Raw genomic sequence first — 26,007 nt, 5'->3', positions numbered from 1 at the left:
TACTCTCACAGGTTGTGGAGTCTGAGCGTCTCTCAAGGACTGAATAGCACCTTGGCCAGTCTGACATCAAGATTCTCTCTATCCACATTCCTTCTCTCAGATATCACTGAGGCTCTACCGTAATATTTGGCATTATCGAGTATTATATTTGGAAGCATAATTTTGTCGGTGATAAATTTTAGGAGCAGGGTAATATATATTTTTTTTCTAAATTTCATGGGATACGGGCAAATCTTGTGATAATCTTATATGTCCTATTTTAAGGCCTTTTAAAAATACATCTCATGAGAGACTTAGTAATAAATGTATTCATTCTTGAATTTTCAAAAGAATCATCAGGGCTAGAGCTGCTAAAAGCTGCTTCTCCCTAGCATCAAGAATTCAAACTGTTGAGCTTGGGTGGAATAAGAAATTGAGGAAGGTTAATTTTAGACGATTAATTTCTTAGTGATTTTAACTCATAAGGATAGTAAGATTTAAATGTTTTGACTGTGAATTATAAGACAATTTTTATTTTTGTTTTTACTGTAATTTCTTCCTAATGAGGGTTATATTTAGATTGGGGTGGGCATACCTTTATTTCTATTTTAGAGTTGGAGAATCTTAATGTTGTCATTTAATCATATTGTTTATGCTGTCAGGGTAAGTACTGAGGTCTACAGCTGGATATAATTTGGGATGGGAAATAGACAAGCATATTAATTTTTCTCGTAGAATGGCCGTGTAGCTTGGGGTTAATTTAACTAATACATTGTCAAGACACCTTTAAAATCTAAAATCTGTTGTCTCCCATTATTGTGGAGAAGTAAACATACATTATGAAGGCAGACGGATGCTTCACTTGAATACTCAATATCAACACTGGAATAGCACTTTAAATTTATAAAGCAGTTTTAGTCCACACTATCATTTGTTTGATTCGTATCTCTGTCCATTCACCTATCCATTCGTCTGTCTTGATAACATACCTGAATTTCCCAAGCTAATGAAGATCTTTTCAAGGTTTGATTGGCACGAAGCAAGCAATAATATGTGAATGAGTCAATAAAGGGATAGGTTCTGTGATAACAATGCAAGTAATGACCTGTGTCTGTGAAAACATTTAAATGTAATTTATAAGATTAATACCCTGTTACATTTGTATGTTATCGTGAAGCTATAATAAGGCACTTACAGAGTGAATATCTGTTGCTCAATAAACCCTGGTGACTTTTTAAAAGATCACACTGCCAGTGGATAGCAGACCCTGGAACTCAGTTTGCTTTTTTCCTTCCTACACGAGGAGCCTTTCTACTACACAGCACTACCTCGATGGAAAACATGGTTCTCGTTTCTTCTTTTAGGGTTCTAGTTTCCTTTTTTTAAAAATGTATATCTCTGAGAATATAAATTTAAAGGAAAACACTTTTTGATTGGTAGTAATTTGCTTTCCTTAAGGTGCCCAGTGGTGACATAATTGATTTTGTTGCCATTGATTAAAAGCCACATTAAGTTTAAAACTGTCAGCTGAGCCCAGAGATAACATTTTCATAATGACTTTTAATAAACATGGAAGAAGTGATTTCATTGCATTCATAAATTTGATTAATGATATTTTCCCAGGGCCAAAATAAATGAGCTGCTTACTTGCGTGCCTGATTGCTATATTACAGGTAGATTCTCCTACAATACGTAATTGGGACAGAAGAGACGCACTCTGGAGATGGGCAGAGTAAACAGCTCTAAAAAATACTAGTAACACTAGCAATCTCAAAGTGGTCATGTTTTCATCTACCAAAAAAGGAGAAGAATGTTGTGATTCACTTAGATTTTTACTTTGGTGGAAATAGGAATGTGATCTCATTTTACGTAGAAAGACTTGTGCTGGTCAGATCCTTCTGACCTCCTGACACGCCCCCCTCCAAGACCTTTCTCTCCTTGTGTCTTCCACATCTCAGTAGATGGCAACTCGACTCTTCCAGTTTTGATTCTGAAATTTTTGATTTGTTGCTTGACTCCTCGTTTTCTCCCCTATCAGCTGTGTCTTTAAAGTAAAACCAGAATTTATCTCTTTCTCATCACCAGCCCTGTTTTCCCAGCTTTTGCTTTTGCGCATTTTCAGAGAATGTCAACCTAGTAGCTTGTGTGACCACACATGTGTCATTCTTCCGCTCAAAAATCTCCACTATTTCCCCTTTGTTTGGAGAAAAACCCAGTCTTAACTATGCCCAACAAGACCCTATATGATCTGTTTCTAGCAGTCTTTTCACATTATCCCCAAATTATCTCACACCTAATCTCTAAATAAGGCCCCCCACCAACACTCTTTGAGACCACTGAGCATACTGTATCTCAGAGTCTGAGAGCCTTTGGTCTTTTGTTCCCTCTCTTCCCCCACCTGCAGGCCCAAGCGTTTTACTTCCTTCAGTTTTTACAATAAGGCCCCTGGGCATGCTATCTAAAATGTCAACACATTATCCTTTATCCTGTTTTTTTTTTTTCTCTCTCTCTCTTTCAAATTTCTAGTTTTCTAACATACATACAGTTTATTATTTTTTTTAAAGAATGAGATCTGTAAAGTCTATAAGTAGAGTAATTTTAGCCAAACTAGATAATGCACATTGATTTCATCTTTGAAGCACAGGTGATTTTCAGAGATAAAAGTCCCTACAGAACAGCAGGATTACTCTGACAGAGAAACAGTGTACCAGAAAGAATGCCGTTACAGTAGGGGCTGGGAGAGGCTGTTCTTGAGAGGTTTGACTAACTGTCGGTGGCTCTGAAGTTGGATGAGGTGTCTAACTCATAATTGGTAGGTGAATGCTTTTAAAAAGGTGCTCAAGTCATTCATTATTGGGGACTGGATTCTCTGGGTATGATTGGACAGAAAGCAGTCTAAGGGCTTTCTCTCCCCCTCATTCTGTGATTCTTTGCACATACATGAAGGATGCGATTTTCTGGAATTCCATAGTTTGGCTCCAACAGTCCTGCTCAGAACTTACACCTGTTCCCCCACACTACTGATGTTATTTATGTTCTAGTTATGTATTTCCCTTTTATCGTAGAAAACATTTGTAAAATCCAACATATTGGATGCAAATGGTTAAAAAATCCAAAGGCACAGAAATATCTATAATAAAAACCAGCTATGTGGGCAGCCTTGCTGCTCGGCAGGGCAACCCCTTTTAATTGTTTTCTTCTTTGAACTTCAAGTACCTTGAAACAGTAAGCTTATACTGCAGTTTCTTGATTTATCAATTTTAGAAAACAATGTTTCCTTCCTATTATGGTGGAAGAGAATTAATTCGCTTATATCATTTTCAACCTTCCAATTTCCCAATGCAGTCATAAATTCATTTCTTTTTGTTTCTTTCTTTAAAAATTTTTTTTCTAATTTTTAGAAAGAGAAAGAGAGAGCACAAATGGGGGAGAGGGACAAAGGGACACGGAGAGAATTTTATGCAGGCTCCACATTCAGTGCACAGCCCAATGTGGGGCTGGATCCCATGACCCTGGGATCATGACCTGAGCTGAAATCAAGTGTCTGACATTCAAATGACCAAGTCACCCAGGTGCCCCTAGCTTCTTTCTTGATGAAATTTCTAACTGAATAGTATGTAGGGTATCTATATTGTAGATACGTAATTGTTTCAACTATGTACTATGTACTTTTAATAGTTAGACTTTTAGTCCTCCTGTTCTTTTGACCACCTACTTTCTCCATTCCTATTTCCCAGCTTTTATCAGATCTGTGTTTACTTTTATGTTGTTGAAGCCTGACTAATATTCAGATTCTTTTTATTTTTTAGACATGGTGTTTGTCTGTAGGTTAAATCTAAAAGCTGACCACTAGTACAAAATTTGCTTATGGTTATGCAAATGTTCAGTAAAAAAAAAAATTAATTTGCTGCACTTATATCCTATTCTCTTGAATTCCAAAGGTAGATTCCTCTGTCTCGTATCAACTTCTAATGTATTCTTCCCTTCTGAATTCTACCAGCTGCTAAAAACTACCACAATATTTGGAAAAGCAATCTTTGCACACAGTTTTTATCTCCTGGAGTTTCTGATTGCCTTTTTTTTTTTCTGGTTGGGAGGACTAACATATGTCTATATTACCATTCCTTTGTTATCGTTCAGCTTCTTAATCATTTTGTCTATGTATTGGAGAGCATTCTATTTTTCTTAAAGTCCATTTAATCTCATTTGAGGCCATTACCTTATATTTGAATAGTGGCTTCTATATAGCTTCTAGTTCCTGGAGTTCCTAATCACTTTTCATTTACTTGTATCTTTTGTATCATCATTTCCCACTCAAACTCTCAAATCATAATACTGATTTTATACAGTTACCCCTTTCCCCACCTACTTCTGTTGAAAACTGCCTCCTTAGTGTACTCTCTGACCTCTGGAGCTTATATTCTACTGGGAGATAAAGAAAACCAAAAGTGTCTGGGTGGCTCAGCCAGTTAAGCATCCAGCTTCGGCTCAAGTCACGATCTCATGGTTCCTGAGATTGAGCCCTGCTTCAGGGAGGAGCCTGCTTGGGATTCTCTCCCTCCCTCTCTCTCTGCCCCTCCCCTGCTCTCTCTCTCTCTCAAAATAAATAAATAAGCTTAAAAAAAAAAGAACCATAAGATAAAGACATTTAATAGTTTTGTATGTTGATTTTACTTGGTATTAGGGAGAGGAATATGTAAGAAATGGAAAATGGTACATACCATTTTAGCAGGGGATGATGCATTTCTCAAGTTCCAAGTCAGAACTCTGTCATTTATTTATCAATGAAAACAAATATGTACAATGGTGTTTCTATTCCTTAGTACCCAGAGAATATGCTACATGTATTAAATTAGGCACTCATTAGGCTTTAGTGGCCTACCTAGAACTAATTTTGGCATTGTTTTTAAGCTAAGAAAATAATGTATTTCAGTTCCAAATGATAAGGTTTGCAAATGAATTCTAGAGCAGAATCTATTTGTTAAAATCCACTGGTTAAATTGACAATTGACCAAGTTTTAAAGTTATTCTAAATGGAAAATAATTTCCTTAACGGCCTGTCTAAGGGAGGAATTATAGGTTTCTTTTTATTGCCTATAGGGTGTTTCAGCATTTAAAACTTACTATTAATTTAGAAGAATTGTATAACATTATCAGTCTGTAAGCCATTTGAAATGTTGGCTGTTTAGGTACACAAGGAATCTGCTGTGTCCTTAAGTTGATCTGGGTACTAAAAAGGTCAGCCTAGAATTGTTTTGGTAGACTTGGAGATCCATTTTTTTGTAGCACTTTCTTTTTCAGTCCGTTACATATCAAATGGAGATAAAGATAAAAAAACACAACAATACCTAAATGTTCTCATTAATTCAAGGTGTGAGGTTCCCTGGAAAGAAATGCAATTATACCCTAGAGGCAGCCAGATTTCTGAGCCTTAAATTTGCCACTTTGGCTGTTCTCGCTATTTTGTTCTGTTTATTCAGATTTCACTCACACAGAGAATCCATCTGTATATATACCAGGGTCTAAATATTTAACCACATTTTTAATTTACTACTAGTTGAGATGAAAAACTATTTCTAAGCAGGTTTAGTTTATGCTTGTTTTTAGTTTTAACTTATCTGATGTTCAGTTTTGTTCAGTCTAAAGACGGTTGTGTGTGTGTGTGTGTGTGTGTGTGTGTGTGTGTGTATAAGATACATAAGATATATACACGTATCTAGAGTAGACAAGACCACAAGACTAAACAGTAAAGATTAAACAATAACCTTAGCAAAAGCAAATACTCCTTTCATTGCTACAAATCTTGGAATAAAAAAAATAATCATAACTATCCTTGCTGAAATACAAATCAGAAATGAAGAAAAGAGGTAAAACATTTATGAGACAGTCCTAATGTCTTTCAGGGCATTTATTTATGTAAATTAAGTCTCAAATTAATGGTTTGCTCACATGCCTGGTGGTTTTTCATTGGATGCCAGGTCTTGTAAAATTTTCCTTTTGGAGTATTTTTGTATTTCTAAAAATAGTCTTGACCTTTATTCTGGAATACGGTTATTTGCAAACAGGTTGATGTCTTTGGGCCTTTAAGTTTTGTTAGGTGGGACCGTAGATACATTTCCTGTACAATTAACTTCTGCTGCATCGCAGAAGCAAGTCCTTTGTTAGTGCTACACGCTCAGTGCATTCTAAGATTTTCCACTCTCAGCTGTTGGGAAGAGGCATCATCCAAGCCCTGTGGGAGCTCCAAGCACTGTTTGCTGTAATCATTTCAGATGATCGCCTTCTCTTCCTCACCGTCTCCGTCTCGGGTAGTTTGCTCACCCTCATGTGCCGATGAGTAGTTAAATGCACGCTTGATCCTCTGCACATCTTTGGGGTTCTCTTTCTGTGGAGCTCTCTTGTTTCCATTATTCTGATCTGCAAATTATAGTTGCCTTGGTTCCTCTGGACTCAGCTCCGTCTCACATTAGGGACACTGTCAGGCACTGCCTGTCTTTCTTCTCCCCAAGTCCCTGTATGCAAACTTCCACCTGGCAGTGAGCTGGAACAATCGTAAAACTCCTCTCATTATCTTCATTGCCTAATGTCTGTTATTTTGAAAGCCTCTGATTTATATATGTTGCTTAGTTCTTTTTAGATGCTTCAGGTAGGGCACATCTGGTCACCGTTACTCCATCTTGGCTGGAAGCAAAGATCTACTGTATTTTTTTAACTACAAATATTCCACTGTATTGTTCAGATGAGAACGTATTTCACTGGAGACTGACTGAAGGATGTAAAAATTATTTCTAGTGTTTTAAGGTGATAAACAATATAGACATAAAAAATCTTATATATATATTTTTAAAATCATGATGAAATGTTAATTATTTCTCAGAGGTTTTTTTTAGCTGATAAAAACAACCAATAGAATATTTCTCCACCATGTTTAGCTTTAACAGTTCCATGTTAGATCTAGAAAAATTGGCACTTTAGGAGGTATTAGAGTAAGAACAGTGGTTGTCTCCTCACAAGCCTGTCACTCAAGTTTCAGAAACATTGCAAAGAGTAGCAGCTGGCAAGGAAGGTTTTACTCTCCGTGCATTCATATCGGAGGAGCTGTAACACATAGACTAAGGGCATAAAGATTAGTGTTTGCTAGATGGTTTGTAATGATTCATTCATTCAATGAATATTTTATTGAGTTCCATCTATTTGCAGTCACTGACAAGCCACACGGTGTTTGTTAAACACAAGTATATCATATGGAGAGTTTGGTGATCATAGTTTTTATTACATTTCATAGTTGACATTTAACTTGGAAGATTTATAAGTTATAATTTATAATTTTTTATTTTAAGGTTTTTATTTGAGTATAGCTGACGCACCATGTTACACAAGTTTCAGGTGCACAACATAGTGATTCCACATCCCTATACTTTTGGCTGTGCTCACCTCAAGTGCAGCTACGACCTGTCACCATAAAACGCTATTACAATATCATTTACTGTATTCCTCATGCTGTACCTTTTTTTTCCAGGACGTATTCATTCCATAGCTGGAAGCCTGTACCTCCTACTCTCCTTCACTCATTTAGAAAAAAAAATTTTTAACATGTATTTATTTCTGAGAGACAGAGCAGGAGCAGGGGAGGGGCAGAGAGAGAGGGAGACACAGAATCCGAATCAGGCTCCAGGCTTAGAGCTGTCAGCACAAAGCCTGACGTGGGGCTCAAACCCATGAACCATGAGATCATGACCTGAGCCGAAGTCGCACACTTAACTGACTGAGCCACCCAGGCGCCCCGACTCCTTCACTCATTTTGCCGAGCTCCCCACCTTCTTCCATCTGTCACCCATCAGTTCTCCGTTGATTTTGTAAATTTTTTTGTTTTAAATTACTTCCTTATAAACAAATGAAAGACACATTTTATTTTTTTTTTTAATTTTTTTTAACGTTTATTTATTTTTGAGACAGAGACACAGCATGAATGGGGGAGGGGCAGAGAGAGAGGGAGACACAGAATCGGAAGCAGGCTCCGAGCTCTGAGCCATCAGCCCAGAGCCCGACGCGGGGCTCGAACTCGCGGACCGCGAGATCGTGACCTGAGCTGAAGTCGGACGCTTAACCGACTGAGCCACCCAGGCGCCCCGAAAGATACATTTTAAACAAAGCAAAAACACATTCAACAACCTAACATTTCCCTATTGAATCAATCTTGTTCATCAGTGTAGTGATTACCTATAACAATAAATAATCCTTCCATACGAGTATTTGGCCCTGGAATTTAACAGAATGAACCCCATTTAATAAATTTGGAGAAGTGGCTTTTCTTTCCTCACCTCCTCCCCCCCCCCCAAATATTTCTACTCTTTAGAAAATCTTATAGAAGACATTGTACAGGTAAACATCATGTTTGAGGTCCTGATATTTTTCATAAAGACATTTGGAGGAGAAAGAAATCTCTCTTCTATGGGTACAGTATCCTCATGGAAACTATTTCTTCAGGTTATTCAGAGCTCTCATATCTGTATTCATTGCCTCAGGGGCCCATTTTTTAAATAGAAATATTGATCCAGTAGTCCTCCCCCAAAAGATAATCTCTTCCAGGCAAAATCTTTACAGCTAGTATTTCTTTTGTTAAAATATCAGAATCAAGTGTTAAAGTAATTGTTCGTTTGAAGAAATTACCCAATTTAATGATTATGCATTTCTTCCCCTAGAAAAACACTTCGAGATTAAAAAAGGTGAAATTAGATGAAGGGAAATCCTGCTGTGAATCACACTTTGTGAAAGAGAAATATTTCACAGTAGTGAGCTTCTTAATTAATAAAGAGGCTAATAGGATTTTGTAAATAGGCCTGGCTTCATGTTCCTGGCAAAAAGCACCAATTTTGGATTGTGTGATTCAAAGCACGGGAACTGGCAAGCGTGGGTCCAGGACGAGATCAGGTTTTGTGGGATGTGTAGCTTATTTCACTAGGCGATGGGGCTCTTAATTCTACTGCTACTACTACCAACAACAATAAGAAGAAGAATAACATTAAAAACAAAATTTGTTATAAAAGACGTATTTGTTTAGAATGAGAAAAATATTCTAAAGTGTTGCAAATTTAAAAAGTTGGCAAATAGCATTACACATTAAAAACAGAAAACAGGGACGCCTGGGTGGCGCAGTCGGTTAAGCGTCCGACTTCAGCCAGGTCACGATCTCGCGGTCTGTGGGTTGGAGCCCCGCGTCAGGCTCTGCGCTGATGGCTCGGAGCCTGGAGCCTGTTTCCAATGCTGTGTCTCCCTCTCTCTCTGCCCCTCCCCCGTTCATGCTCTCTCTCTGTCCCAAAAATAAATAAACGTTGAAAAAAAAATTAAAAAAAAAAAACAGAAAACAAATTGCTACATGTTTTTAATAAGAGACTGCTTGACCTACCCCTCTTCTCCTATCCCCTTTCTATTTTGGCTGCACACTTTCCATGGGTTTCTTTTTTTCTCATATGGTTATCAACTTATTCCAGCACCATTATTGCAAGAGCTTTTCCTTTTTTGTTTGAATTTCTCTCGTGTCTTTGTCAAAAGCCACTTGACTTACACACGGATAATATGCTGGAACACTCTCTTCTGTCCCACTGATTTGTTTGTGTATGCTTTCACCATGACCACACCGTCTTGATTATTGTGGCTTTATATGGAAAGTTCTGAAGTCTCAGGTTAGGTCTTTGGTCTTTTTCAAGCTAGTTTTAACTATATTTTGTCCTTTGCTTTTCCAAATACATTGAAAAATTATCTTGTCACTTTCTAGTAAAAATACATGGTGGAATATTTTTTTATTGGGATTATATTGAGTCTATAGATTAATCTTTGTATGTTAACAATAGTTGGTCTTCTGATCCATAAAAGTCATGTATATCTCCATTTTTCCAGTTGTTCTCAGCAACACGTTACATTATTAGTATATGTTTTGTATTTAATTTTGTTAAATTTATCCCTAGATATTTTTGATGCCATTTTAAAAGTTATTTAAAATTTTGTCTTTAAGTGTTCATTGCTAGTATATTAAAAACATGATTGCTGTGTGTGTATTAATTCTCTAACCTGCAACATTAGTTCTAGCAGGGGTTTTGGGGGCAGATTTCTCAGGATTTTTTATGTACATAAATATTTCAACTGTGAATATGACACTTTTCCTCCTTGAATATCTATATGCTATTTTTTCTTTTGCATTGGATATTAACTCCTATGCCATGTTCCGTAGATGTGGCTAGGCAAGATATCTTTCCTTTTATGTCATCTCAGAGGGAAAATATTTAATTTAATATTACACTGGTAAATCAGATATTAGTTGTAGTTTTTTGATCATACCCCCTTATCAGATTGATGAAGTTTTCTTCTTTGTTTGCTGAGAGATTTTTTATCAGAAAGTATTTTGTTTTTGTCAAATGCCATTTCTCCATTTACCAAAATAGTCATGTGATGTTTTTGTCCTAACCTGTTGAAGTAGTGAGTTATGCTGATAGATTATCCTATATTAAACCTCCCTTGAATTCCTTGGATACACTTAACTTGATCATAGTATACAATCTTTTTATATGACTGGATTTAATTTACTAATATTTTAAAAGGATTTTTGAATATATTTTTTTGAAGATTTTGTTTATACACTTATTTTCTTGGTAACTGTTCCTCTTCTGTTTTCTGAAAGATTTTCTGTAGGACTCTATTAGTTTTTATTATTATTATTTTTTTCAACGTTTATTTATTTTTGGGACAGAGAGAGACAGAGCATGAATGGGGGAGGGGCAGAGAGAGAGACACAGAATCGGAAACAGGCTCCAGGCTCTGAGCCATCAGCCCAGAGCCTGACTTGGGGCTCGAACTCACGGACCGCGAGATCGTGACCTGGATGAAGTCGGACGCTTAACCGACTGCGCCACCCAGGCGCGCCCTCTATTAGTTTTTATTTAAATGTGTATTGGCATTTACTAGTGATGCCCTCTGGGTCTAAAGGCTTTTGCTTTTTTTTTTTTTTTGGATGGGAGGCTGTTTAATTACAAATTTAATTACTTTCTTGGATAGAGGGATATGTAAACTTTCAATTTCTTCTCTGGTCAGTTTTGGTAATTTTTGTCTGTCATTACATTTTTCCGTGTAGTCTCAGTTGTTGAATTTAATGGCATAAAGTTATTCATGATACTCCATTATAATAGTGTTACTCTGAGTATCAATCATGCATAGTGGTGGTATTACATCTTTATCCATATTCATTCTAATATGATACTCATTTTACTGATCATTTCCAAGGACTAACTGATTTTGTTGCTTTTCTCTATTGGTTTTCTGTTTTCTATTTCTTGTTTCTATTTTAATTTTTATTATTCCTTTATTTTAATTCTTATAATTATTGTAGCTTCTATTTTTAATATTTTATAGTTTTTTTTTTATTAAAAAAAGAGAGAATGCAAACGGGAGAGACAGAGAGACAGAGAGAGAGAGAGAGAGAGAGAGAGAATCTGAAGCAGGCTCCAGTCTCCAAGCTGTCAGCACAGAGCCTGATGCGGGGCTCAAACCCACGAAGCTCAGGATCTTGACCTGAGTTGAAGTCGTCGCTTAACTGACTGAGCCACCCAGGCTCCCCAATATTTTAGAGACTTTAAACCTGAAAACAGAAGTCATTGCTTTACACCTTTGAAATATTCTAATCGAGCATTTAAAACTATATTTCCTAAGAGAGGGTTTTTGAGAAGATGGGCGAATTCCTGGAGGTAGAGTCCAGGAGTCTGAACAGTAATGGTACTGGCAGAATTTGTCTGATGTAACTATTTTGGAACCCTGGAGTCTATGCAAGTCTTGCAGCTTCCGGGGGAAGGCCTGAATGGTAAATTGCAGTTAATTTTGGTCAACTTCAGCTCTTATTGCAACAGCAGCTCCCCAGTCTGTCAGCTCCAGCTCTGCGGCAAACACCTGCACAGGTGTTCCTGGAGTAGTTTGCACACAGCTTGCAGGATCCAGGGTGAGCAAAAAGGATTTTATCCTCTAAATATTGGGGGTCTCTGCTCCGATTACTGATTCTGATCAGAGAAGTGCAAAGAGGTTAGCATTTATTGTTACTGCATTTGCCTCCATTGTCCCAAGCCTCTGCACTTGTGAACGAAGAGACTTCAGGGGGATTTAAATCTCCGTTGCTGTATCTCCTCTTCGTTTTATTTTTTTCCCCTTTGGAAGGAAGATATTGAAGACTAATACATTCAAAAGCAACTGGAGATACGAGGAAAATTAGAAAGTGACTACATGTCACTTGTCACAAAAAACAAAAAACAAAAACAAAAAAAAACCCCACACAAACCACTAAGGTTCAAAATTTGAAAAGGAAAAAAAAACTCAAGAATTTTATATCCAAGGCTACCTGGGTGGCTCAGTTGGTTAAGCACCCAACTTTGGTTCAGGTGGTGATCTTTCTGTCTGTGGGTTCAAGCCCCACTTTGGGCTCTGTGCTGACAAGTCAGAGCCTGGAGTCTGCTTCCGATTCTGTGTCTCCCTCTCTCTCTGCCCCTCCCCTGCTCATGGTCTGTATGTCTGTCTCTCTCAAAAGTAAAGAAACATTAAAATTTTTTTTAATGAAAAAAAATAAAAATGAATTAAAAAAAAGAGAATTCTATATCCAGTGAAACTGTCCTACAAAGCCAAAGGAGAAATTAAGACATTCCCAGATAGATAAAAGGCAAGGGAGCTTGTTACCCTTAGACCTACATTGCAAGAAATGCTCAAGGGAGTCCTTCAGGGAGAAATAAGAGGACACTACACAGTAACTCAAAGACACATGAAGAAATACAGATCTCAATAAAGGTAAATACATTTGCAATTATAAAATATAATATTATTGGGGTGTCTGGGTGGCTCAGTCGGTTAAACGTCCAACACTTAATTTTGGCTCAGGTCATGATCTTGTGTTTTTGAGTTTGAGCCCCACAGCTGGCTGTGCACTAAGTGCAGAGCCTGCTTGGGACTCTCTCTCTCTCTCTCTCTCTCTCTCTCTCTCTCTCTCTCTCTCTGCCCCTCCCTTGCTCCCATACTCTCTCTTAAAAATAAACTTTAAAAAATAAATAAAAGTTAATATAAATGTAATAATAGTTTGTAACTCCACTTTTTGTTTTCTACATAATTTAAGAGACCGATGAATTTAAAAGAATCACTAGTGTATGTTTTGGGGTGCACAGTGTATAAAGATAGAATTTTGTGACATCGACAGCTGAAGGGGGGTGAGGATTGAGCTATTAAATGAGCAGGGTTTTTGTATGATATTGAAGTTAAGCTAATATAAACTGACATTAGAGTGTGATAATTTTAGGATGTCCCATGTGAATGCCATAGTAACAAAGTAAATAGCTAAAGAATATACATGAAAGGAAATGAGAGAGGAACTTAAATGTTTCGCTACAAACAAACAAAAGCCAAGTTCACACGAAAGAAGACTGTAATGTAGAAGATGAAGGTCAAAAAAACTATAAGACAAGCAGTAAAATGACAGAAGTAAGTCCCTCTTATCAGTAACGGCTTTGAATGTAAATGGTTTCGACTTTCCAATCAAAAGACAGAGATTGATAAAATGGAAAATAAACACATGATCCAACTAAATATTATTTACCAGAAACTCACTTCATATCCAAAGATACAAATAGATTAAAAGTGAGAGGAAGCTAAAGATGTTCCATGCAAGTAATAACCAAAGAGAAAAAGATTGGCCATACGAACATCAGAAGTTTTAACTTAAATAAAAAAATACTACAAGATAAAAGGACATGTTACGTTAGTAACAGTTTCAGGATAGCAAGAAGATAAAACACAACATACCAAGACCCAGTCACAAGCAAACAGAAAATTTTAAGAGATTTCTAACTGGTAGGGAGATGGAATCCGTAATCAAAGATCTCCAACAGAGAAAATGCTTAGACCTGGTGGTTTCACTAGTGAAATCTGTACAATACACAAAGACAAATAAAAACCAATCCTTCTATAACTTTCAAAAAGTTGAAGAGTAGGAACACTTCCTAATTTGTTCTGTAAGGCCAGCATTACTCTGACACCAAAGCCAAAGATACTACATGAAAACGAGAGACCGATAGCACTTATAAACAGTGATGCAAAAATCTTCAACAAAATACCAAATTCAGCAGCACATTAAAGGATTTTGCACAATGACCCAGTGGGATTCATTTGTGGGACACAAGGATGATTTAGTATATAAAAATTTATCAGTTATACACCATAGTAATAGAATGAAGGGGGAAACCCCACATTATAATTTTAATTGATGTACAAAAGATATTTGACAAAATTCAACATCTATTCATGACAAAATACTCAACAAATGAATAGAAGGAAACTGCCTCAACACAATAGAAGCCACATATGAAAAATCCACAATGGACATTACACTCAATAGTGAAAAAGTGAAAGCTTTCCCTCAAAGATCAGAAACAAGGTAAGTATTCCTGCTTTTGCCACTTCCATTCAACATAATACTGGAAGTTCTAGCTAGAGCAATAAGGCAAGAAAAAAATATATAAAAGGCATTTAAGGAACTGAAAACAGGGTCTCAAAGAGATACCTGTACGCTCATATTCATAGCAGTATGATTCACAATAGCTGAAACATGGAACTGTCCCAAGTGTTCATTGATAGGTTTATGCATACGAAGAAATAATATTCAGTCTTAAAAAGGAAGGAAATTCTGACATATAACATGCATAAATATTGAAGACATTACACTAAGTGACATAAGCCAGTTGCAAAAAGACAGATACTGTATCATTCCACTTACATGAGATACTCAGCATAGTCAAAATCACACAGATGGAAAATAGATGGGTGGTAGCCAGAGGCTGGAGGGAAGGGAGAATGGGCCGTTATAGTTCAATGGTATAGGATCTCAGTTTTGCAAGATGAAGAGAGTTAAGAAGATGGATGGTGGCGATGGTTGCACAACATTATGAATGTATTTAATACCACTGAACTATATATTTAAATGGTGAAAATAGTAAATTTTACACGATGTGTGTTTTACCTCAATTTAGAAAATTGGAAAAAAACCACATTTTTCTGAGTTAGTTGCATTTCATAAATTTTAATTTATTGTGCTCTTATCACCCAAATGAATGTATTTTCTCATTTCCTGCTAATACTATTCATTTTCAAGTTTTTTTGGCTGACATTAGTATAACTATACCAGGTTTCTTACACTTAATGCTTGCATGTATAGTCGTTAAAAATTTTTTTGACTTTAAAAATTTTTGTACCTTTATGTTTAGAGTATATTTATTTTTTTGTAAATAACCATAGTGGACTCACAGTCTGTTTTAAGGGAAGTGTTTTGTTTGTAATTTTTAATGTAATTATCAACATGCTTGATTTTTACTTTGATTTTTTAAAAAATCTTTTCATTGTTCCCCAGCTCTTTCCTTTTTGGCTTTTTTTTGGAGTCATGTATATATACATACATATATATATACATATATATATATATATATATATATGTATATATAATGTGTGTTTAGTTTTGAGAGAGAGAGGGAGAAAGAGAGCAAACATGAGCGGGGGAGGGGCAGAGAGAGAGAGGGGGACACAGACTACAAAGTAGGCTACAGGCTGTGAGCTGCTAGCACAGAGCCTGACACGGGTCTGGAACTCACGAACTGGGAGATCATGAACTGAGCTGAAGTCAGAGGCTTAACCGACTGAGCCACCCAGACACACCTATAAATGTATTTTTATATTCCATTTTATGTTATGGCATTTTTATTACCCTTCTTTATACTTTTTGGGGTGTTACTTTAGATAATAAAATATGCGTATGTAATTTGTTATAGCACACATTAAAATACTTCATGAACAGTAAGAAATTTAGAACAGTATGTTTGCAGTTGTTATATATTTTACTTCTAAATATTCTATAAAAACCATTTTTATTAAGTTTTCATTTTAATGCCAGTGTAGTTAACGTACACTGTTATATTAGTTTCAGATGTACAATATAAAAATTCAACAGCCCCATACATTGCCCAGTGCTCATCAGGACAAGCGCACTCCTTAATCCCCATCTACTGTTTAACCCATCCCCCCACTCACCTCACCTCTAGTAATCACAGTTTGTTCTGTGTAATTAAGAGTGTGTTTCTTGGTTTGTCTTTCTTTCCCTCTCTTTTTTTATCCTTTGCTCATTTATTTTGTTTCTTAAATTCCGCATATGAGTGAAATCATGGTAATTGTCTTTCTCTGACTTACTACACTTAGCATAATATTCTGTAGCTCCATCCACATTGTTGCAAATGGCAAGATTTCATTCTCTTTTATGGCTAATATTCCATTGTGTGTGTGTGTGTGTGTGTGTGTGTGTGTGTGTGTGTGTGTGTGTGTACACCACTTCTTTATCCTTTCATCAGGTGATGGACATTTGGGCTGTTTCCATAATTTGGTTATTGTAGGTAATGTTGCTATAAACTTTGGAGTGCATGTATTTCTTTGGATTATCATTTTTGTATTGTTTGGGTAAATACCTAGTAATATAATTGCTGGGTCATAGGTAGTTCTATTTTTAACTGTTTGAGGAACCTCCATACTATTTTGCAGAGTGGCTGCACCAGCTTGCATTCCCACCAACCGTGCATGAGGGCTTCTCTTTTTACCACATCCCTGTCAACACTTGTTTTTTGTGTTTTTGATTGTAACCATTTTGACAGGAATGAGGTGATATCTCATTGTAGTTTTGATTTGCATTTGTTTGATAATGAGTGATGTTGATCATCTTTTCATGTGTCTGGGCTATTTGGATGTCTTCTTCGGAAAAAAATGTCTGTTCATGTCTCCTGACCATTTTTAATTGGATTATTTGGTTTTGGGTGTTGAATTTAAAAAGTCTTCATATATTTTGTATACTAGCCTTTATTGGATACATCATTTGCAAATATCTTCTTCCATTCATTAGGTTGCCTTTTAGTTTTGTTGGTTGTTTCCTTCATTGTGTAGAAGCTTTTTATTTTAACGTAGTCCTAATAGGTTATTGTTGCTTTATTTCCCTTGACTCATATCTAAAAAACATTTTAGACGTATTTAAAACAACGTGTTATGGCCCATATCAGAGATGTTACCGCCTGTGGTCTATTCTAGGAATTTTAGCATTTCAGGTCTTATATTTAATTCTTTATCCCTTTTGAATTTATTTTGGTGTATGGTGTAAGAAAGTGGTTCAGTATCATTCTTTTGCATGTAGCTGTCCAGTTTTCCCACCATCATTTGTTGAAGAAACTTGTCTTTGCCATTGCATATTCTTTCCTACTTTGTCAAAGATTAATGAACTATGTAATTGTTGTAAAACCCATTTTTTTTTGGTTTAAATTTTTATTTTACATGGCTAATTGTCTCTAAGGAAACAAAAAAAAATGTATGTAGGTATAAGAATAAAAATTTCAATGGCCCTTAGTAATTGCTGACCAATTTATTTTCTGGCGTTCTTCATTCCTTGTTATGAAACCCAGTTTCCATCTGATTTCATTTTCCTTTAGCCTACAGAAATTGTTCTAGTGTTTCTTGCCATGGAGATTAATTCTTTCAGGTTTTTACTCTCTGAAAATGGTTTCATAAGATGTAATATTTATCAATGAAATTGGAAAAGTAAAGAAAATCTATTGTTTTATAGACATCTTAGAAAAGAGCACTCTCACTGCTTTAAGAAAAAAAATGATGAAACTACACAAAATAATCTTTTGGCAATGATATTTTAAAGGCATCATATTTTAACTTAAATATTAAAGGTTTGAAATTTATAAAAAAAATTCAAATGTAAAATTATGTCTACACGGATGCACAGTGTAGCTTTATTGTGAATAGAAAAACATGGAAATAACCACAGTTGAGTAAGTGACAGTATGTCCATATGACAAAGTGATATTTAGTTACTAAAATTTATCTTGCAGAATACATTGCTAGAATTGAGAAAATTATAAAAAATAGTATGTGTACTATGAAATAACTTAAAAAATATGTAAGGTAAATATGTTTTTACCGGAGTAGAAAAAAAGTAACATACATCAAAGTTTAGTAATGGTGATTTTTTTCCCTTTGTGTTTTTTGTGTGTCTGCCAACTTCTCTGCCCTTTGTAATTAAGCTGGCCTTATAATATTTATTCAAAAAATACTATCGAGGACAGTAGAAAATTTAAAATATACTGTACATGAGAAAACCGCTAAGAAAAAGCTTCTACTGACCTTTGGAGTCTATATAATTCTCTAGGGAGTATAGATGTCTTTTTGCCTAAGGGACCAACAATAAAGCCGTTTAATTTGTATTTCATATCTCCTCTTTTCCATACGTAATGAGCTGTGGTAAAGGGATAAAAGTTAAGTTGAGAAAGATATAGAAGCCACATAATGTAATCCTGAATAATAAAAAAAAAAAGCCAATTATATAAGTGGAAGTGTCATTAAATTTTACAGCACTAATGAAAATTCTGGTTTGTATCTTTGCAGGTTTCCAAAATGTTTTGGAGGTAATATTTTCTGTTTTCTGGAATGTGTTGATTCTTTTTACTAGAGAACTGGGAGTTGGAAATTGTTAGCCTGGTGACCTGAAATGATGTTTTGGCCTCAGGCTAGTTGACTTGCCAGGCAAATGGTAATGAATAGAAGAAGGGTGTGTTCCTTACAGTACTTCAATTTCTATTTTTACCTATGCACACATGCATCACCTTAAGAAGGGATGAGCTATTGTGCATTTTAAGGTCATACAGTACTATGGCGAAGTGGAACTTAGATCCTCTCACTATAGGTAAATTATCAATTCATTCTCTTAGTGAAGTAAAAACCACAGAGCACTTATATTTGAAAGAGAATTATTCATGGTGCTTATCTTACCTTCCTATATTTTGATATTTTGGAATATTACTAAAAGGTTACTCAGCACTTGATGACTGTGGGTGGAGAGGTATGATCTAATTGGCACTTATTTAATGATATTACTTCTGTTTCTAGTAGGAACAAATTAGAAGCATTTATGTTAGATCTAGAAAGGAGTTTATACGAACCCTTAAATATAAGTGTATGAAAATATAAAATTTTATATTTTTCCTCTTAACATTGTATTGGGAAATACCAATATTTTCCCCACTTAACATTTTATTGTGACCATTACCTAGGGCAATAAATATTTTTCAAAAATATTATTTTCAATGGATATATAACATTCTCCAAAGGAAACACCTCTTTTTTTCTGGATCAACTAATAAATTAATGCTAAAATAATTATTGTTCATTCCAGGATAGTATCATATCCTAAGACTACATGGTTTTCAGAAATGGTTTTATGCAACTCCCTAAATGTTAGTGATCACAGCAGGATATTACAAAAGGATAATTTCTCTTTAGTCTCTGATTAGATGTGCTTTTCCTAAGCAACTGCTTATTTTTAACTTGTGGATACTATATGCCATAAAAATGACTACATTTAAAATCTTGCCTCTAGAAAAGTTGAATAAAGTTGCAACCAAACTCTAGAATCTGTGTATCAACTTCTCTTAGATTTCCTATACCCCAGCCTCACTTACTGTAAATTAATTTTAGCTTGCCATATGTATGCAGTCTTATCAGATAAGTTGGTTGGAAAAAGCTAGTAGGTAAATAACAACAAAAACAGTTATAAAAATACCACAAGGAAATTACCTGGTCTTTCTGAATAGCAGTTTCCTAACCTGAAAATATGGATAAATATTTTAGGGTAGAGTCACTACGACATTTAAATTAGATAGTTTAAGTGAAAGCCCATTACAGAGTCAGGAAGAGAGTAATGTTCAAAAGATGTCTGCCATTCTTTCTTTAGAGACAGAGCTAGTACATAAATTCCATTTTCATTTAGCTAACAGACTTGCTGTTGACTGGAGTCATTCTGGAACCATCCCAAGCAGATGACAACCTTTCTAACAGTGGTGATATCTTTATAGAGAGCAACCTCATATATTAAAAGTCATTTTAAAATACTAGTGACATAAAAATGTTTTCCAGTTTTCAAGTGATTATTTTGGTTACATACAGATAAATGCAACTTTCTCTTTTCTGTGGGAAAGGATTATCATAATAATTTCTTCAGCAATATAATCTTAAAATATGCTAAGGCTATGGATATTTATATATGGCTTATACAAAAGATTTAAGGTGCTTTACATTCAATTTCACTTATTTTTTAAGTTTACTTATTTTGAGAAAGACAGAGGAAGGGAGAAAATGTGAGCAGGGGAGGGGCAGAGAGAGAGAGAGAGAGAGAGAGAGAGGAAGAGAGAGAATCCCAAGCTGGCTCCACACTGTCAGTACAGGACCCCCATGTGGGGGTGCATCTCATGAGCCAGAACTGTGAAGTCATGAACTGAACCAGAACCCAGAGTCAGTCGCTTAACCGACTGAGCCACCCAGGCACCCTGAGATGTTTTACATTTTAAATATATGTAAGAAGGATGAAAAAGTCAATGTAGAGCTCTTTGGGTACTAAATAATATAAAATTTATTAATAATAAGATTACTGAGGTGCCGGAGGGGTTCAGTCAGTTAAGCCAAGGACTCTTGATCTTGGCTCAGGTCTCGCGATCTCACAGTTCATGGGACTGAGCCCTGTGTGGGGTTTTCCGCTGACACTGCGAAGCTGGCTTTGTACTCTGTCTCCCCCTCTCTCTCTGTCCTTCCCCCACTCTCTCTCTCTCAAAACAAATAAATAACCTTAAAAAATTCTAAGATTAGTAATCCAGGATGACAGTATTTATGAAAAAATATTTGTCCCATTACATCTATTTACATTAATATGCTTTTCACATATGTTAATATTTGATTTACTTAAATTGCACTTTGCCCTTAAAATATTAAAATTTGTAAATTATGTAATACAGTTATGTAATTACTTAATCTTGGTGTTGGGATGATGAGAGAAGTAGCCTGTATTATAGGGATATCTCACAAGATGTTTTTATTTTTCCTTGCTTAAAATTAAACCAAAATATTTTCCTAGTGTGGACATATAATCAAGATTTGCAACTTGTATCTTTTCACTAACAAACATATTTTATTTCATTTATTTTCATTTTTTTTAAGTTTATTTATTTTGAGAGACAGAGCAGAGGAGGGGCAGAGAGAGGAGGGACGGAGAGAATCCCAGGCAGGCTCCGTGCTGTCAGCGTGGAGCCCGATGCGGCACTTGAACTCGTGAACCATGAGATCATGACCTGAGCCAAAACCAAGAGTTGGATGCTTAACCAACGGAGCCACTCAGGCACCCCACTAACAAACACAGTTAAATAAAATTTAAATTTGAACTGGGTGGTCAAAACGTCTCACCCAGGGAAGAGAAAGTTTAGTGTTAAGTTTCTCTTCAAAGAGAAATCAGCAACCTGAGCTAATAGTGGTTGGACAATCCACCCTTCCTTGCTCTATTTCCCAGTCCTAGAATGAAATGAAACAATGAGAAGTAAGACTTGTCCAGGAAGGAGTGGAGAGACAGAAAGAGATCTGAGTTTCTGTTAGAGAGTTTTCTTGCTGTGATTGTCCTATATCCATTCTTTTTTGATAACCTGATACCCCAATTTATTCTTTCAGGTTTTGTTTGACAAGAACTCTCAGAGAAGATCCTTTATCTAAGAAGAGTCATGAACATGGTGTCTTACCAAAAGCCACATGTATTCAAAGACAAGGAATGACCAAGCCCATGCCAGCCTTCTTTCCTGAGGCAAGACACATAAAATTACAAAAAGGTGATAGGGGAATGTATGTTATTTCTACCTTCTTTTTGTTAACACACACTCACACACATGCACAGAGAAATTTGTTTTTCAAGAATAAATACAGGAAGAGAACTGCCTGTAGAAATTGAAAAACCAAATGGAATTCTTAAATGTTACCTGAATTTAATTATTAGTCTTTGTCTACAAGAAAGTTTTCCTTTATTTCTCAAATTGGGAAAAAGAGAGAAAAAGAGAGACATTTGAAGATATTCTTGAAAAAAAAATAGAAAATTTCTATTGCTTAGAAAGTAATTCAGGCATCATAAAATTTATATCTGTAAAAATAGCTATCACTATTAAAAACATGCATCTTTATTAAGAATGTTAAATTTACGCCTTGAAAAAATACTAAAATTATGTTCTCAATTTGGTGAGCTCTTGAAAATAACCTGGCAATTATGCTTGATTATTGCATTTTTTCTATTAGTATTTATTATTGAAGCAACTGTGATACACAGACACATCTTGGCAATTTTTGTTTTTCTAAAATATTACCTGCTTGTAATTTTAAAAAAGAAAATATGGCCAATATGAAATTTCCTTGATCAGACAAATTCTTAGATTATAAATTAGAACCTAAAATAACTTGGGTACCTTTATAGACCTCTGACTTATTACTACTGTAGTAGTGGGTAAACAAAGGTACCATTATCTTTGTCAGAGTTACCAATATACATGTAAGACGATTACATATTATTGAATCTGTGGCAAGATTCCATATTTTTGTCAGACCACTAAAAGTACTATTTAAATATTATTGAGCAAATTATACTCATTTGGCTTTTCATAATCAACAAACGATACATACTTAGTACACGCCTTTGATGTGTTTAGGTCAGTGTTTGACTAGGAATATATATGCAAAAGCCCTCAATTTCACTTTTAAGATATTTACATTGAAGAAACAGTAATTACAGATAGTAAACATTGCTGAACAGTAACATTGGTTTCAGATCACACACATAACAATGTAGTATCTATGTTCAATGTTCCAGGTATTTAGACAAGAAGGATGCAGCTGTTCTAATCCAGTCATCTGGTCACCCAAGCCAAGAGGGGTGCAGGTGAGTCAAAGCAAAGTCATCATTGAAAACAGCCCAATAAATACTTCCTGAGACAGGTAAAGTTGATTATATTAAGAGGTAAAGCCCCTTCTTCAGTAGATCACATTCTTCTTTCTTGTACTTTACAGTTGTGAACTATAAAATATTTGCCGGTAATTTTTGCTGTGGATATCCCTGTCTGGACTCAGTCAGGAAATTTCCTTGTATATTGTCTTCCTTTTGGAGTTCATGGTACTAAAGACAATATTTAAATTTTACTCTCTGAATTGCTCTATGGCTCTATGCCTAGTGAGTGGGTAACTAATAAATCTCTGTTGCTGATCTACATAGGTCGCTTAAAGTCAAAATCTTTATATTGGATAGAATTTAAAGCTGAGTACAAACATGAACAGCTCACATGAGTAGGTCAAACTTGAAAAAGATTTTTGAATCATTATTGATTTTAATCTGGATCATAGTATATTTAACAAATATTTTCCTGGGAAGAGACTTACTGGGGAAAATTTTATTTGTGTTGAGTATTCGTGAAAGCAAATGTGGATTATGTATAATATGAAAGAATAATACTTGATGAATGTACTGAAGTATTTTAAATTCTGAAGCCTCTTTCAGTACTACAGTTTTCAGTCTTATAGGGACATTTTCATCTTAAATTTTAGTATTGTTTTAATGTTTTATTTATTTTAAGTTATCTCTACATACCATGTAGGGGCTTGAACTTGCAACCCCAGGATTGAGTCACATGCTCCACCAATTGAGCCAGCCAGGTGCCCCTTAAGTTTTAGTATCTTAAATATATACAGATCGTTATTCATCTACAAAATAATATGAGTGCAAAAGCAGTGTTCTATGAGTATATATATAACAACATCATTAATATTCTTGATATTGTCATCATGATTGAATTTTAGTTCACTAGCAGCATATATATCATTGTCTTGTATTCTAAATCATTAGTGTGGGGATGTATGTTAGACTACTAAGTGACTTGCTTTGGTTAAGACAGCCTAATTTTTTTAAACAAAGAGACTTATAATAGCCAGCAACATGACCAGAAAATACATCATGTAGCTCTTAATGAGTTGCTTTTGGTTGCTGCAGTTAAATTGATGATACAGTTGTAAACAAAGTGAATCATGACCTCAGTCTACTACCCCTTCCTGGGAGAATGCTCCCGCATGGTCAGGAGTAGACATAAAGTAGACCTTTGGGCTTTGGTCTGGAATTTCTCAGTGTACACCTCTCAGTGTAAGGATCATATGCGCACACACACACACACACACACACACACACACACACAGACTAAAGTTGTGGAGCAGGGTGAAAAAAATCTAGATTTTTACAAGTAATCAGATTTATTTTATTTATCACATAATCATAATCCTGCACCTATCCAACACTTTTTTTCTTGAAATTTTCATAACTCTAACTTAAAATGAAATAGAAATGTGAACGTAATGGATGAATACATAAGGAAGTGTAACTAGAATTGATTCAGTAATAGACTACAATTTTAGAACATAATACATTTCAAAAGATTTTCATATGTATGAACTTCTTTAAAACACAATACCGCTCTATCAGTTGGACAGAACTTATGAATCCACTTTACAGATGAACAAACAATGATTTTAGAAGACTTAGCAAAGACTAGATATCTAATTGGTGTCAGAGCCAGCAATAAAAATCTTCCTCTTGATTTCTACTGCAGGGCTTTCTCCATTCAAATGACTTCATGGTCATAAAGTATACTTGTCAGTTGACTATTTTCAGTTTAACAGTTTCTAAGAATTCTTTAAGCCTGGATGGCAAGGGGACAACAGCAAGGTTTATTATAGTTCTTAATAATGTGACCTAGATTCATTTTTTCCTAATTGTTCTGAACAGTATGTGTTTACCTGTGGTGGCAGGATATAGTAAGCACTGGAACAAAATTCAGATGAAATTTTAGAAAATATCACTTAAATGACAAATCTAAGTATTTATAAAAAGAATGTGAAGATAAAAAGAATACATTTTAAAAATTGTTTATTTATTTATTTATTGGAGTATAGTTAACATACAAGGTTATATTGGTTTCAGAGATGAAAAGTATAGCAAAGGGAACTTAGTAATTTTGCAATAATGTTGTATGGTGAAAGAGAACCTGTTGTCAAAAATAATTATTAGCAAGCTACATCTTGGGCATTTCATGACACATATTGTCTATTTTTCATTGAAGCATTTGACAGAAGTTTTCTATGAATTCCTTAAGGGTAAAATATTTGAATTTGAACTAGATAATATTATTGAGCATTATATATTTACAGCTGATTAATCTAAGAAATGATCAATGACAGTTTTCATGGAAATTCCTAGAGGTGTCATGAGGAATTTAATCTTTACTTATGTGTTAAAAATGGCTCCATTTTGGATGACCTCTCTTCATGTGACTTGAATGTCTCAGTAAATGGACATGGAGGCAAACACACACACACCATCATCACTACCACCAAAATACAATGATGACTTCTTCTGAGGCTTTTAATTTCTGGACACAAAATTTTAGGAGATTTATCACCAAGCGAGACATCAGAAGGACACCTAGTTATAAATATTTTATAAAATCAACAAACTCTCCAAGGAAGAAAAGCAAAGGACCCTTCTTGGATTTTAATGAAATAGCTGGCAACATGAAGAAAAATGAACACAAAAGTTGATGTTACCTGAAATTTTCCATACTTTAAAAACATTTAATTGTACCTCCATTTCAATATCCAATATAACACATTGTTAGTTAAGCCATTCTATTAGTACAGAAGCTTTGAAGCTTGCAGGATGACTTTTTTTCCTGAAATACAACAGACATCCATCCATTACTGTTTAAAAGGTGAACAGGTAAGCATGACTCTAGCTGATCTATTCTAGAAGACACTAAATAACTATAAAATGCTGAATCCAGGCCCCAAACTCTTGAAACATTTGCAAAGGATTTGTTGGTTTGATGTTCTTAGTTTTATATATTTTCAGGACATATGTGAAATATGTAAAGGAAAATGCTCAAAAATTATTAAAATACCATTTGTTGTTCTGTTAGATAATTTTAGCTTCACTCACATTCCTCCCAGAGGTTTATTTATTCTGGATACAACACCTTTGCAAAAGGGAACACCTTGTATAAGTCCATAAGATAGAGCTGCATATGA

General features: G+C 35.2%; 1 long non-coding RNA gene across 1 annotated transcript in view; it reads left to right on the top strand.

Annotated features, from left to right (window-relative positions):
- Positions 1-23,053, top strand: part of LOC123383870 — a 137,009-nt gene extending 113,956 nt beyond the window's left edge. The window contains exons 2-3 of the long non-coding RNA XR_006594178.1: positions 21,574-21,728; positions 22,754-23,053. This is a non-coding gene — a long non-coding RNA (uncharacterized LOC123383870). The remainder of the gene's footprint in view (positions 1-21,573; positions 21,729-22,753) is intronic.
- The last annotated feature ends 2,954 nt before the right edge of the window (positions 23,054-26,007 follow it).

Source organism: Felis catus, chromosome A2 (assembly GCF_018350175.1).
Source record: "Felis catus isolate Fca126 chromosome A2, F.catus_Fca126_mat1.0, whole genome shotgun sequence".
NCBI lineage: Eukaryota > Metazoa > Chordata > Mammalia > Carnivora > Felidae > Felis > Felis catus.
This window is presented reverse-complemented; position numbering and strand designations above follow the sequence as displayed.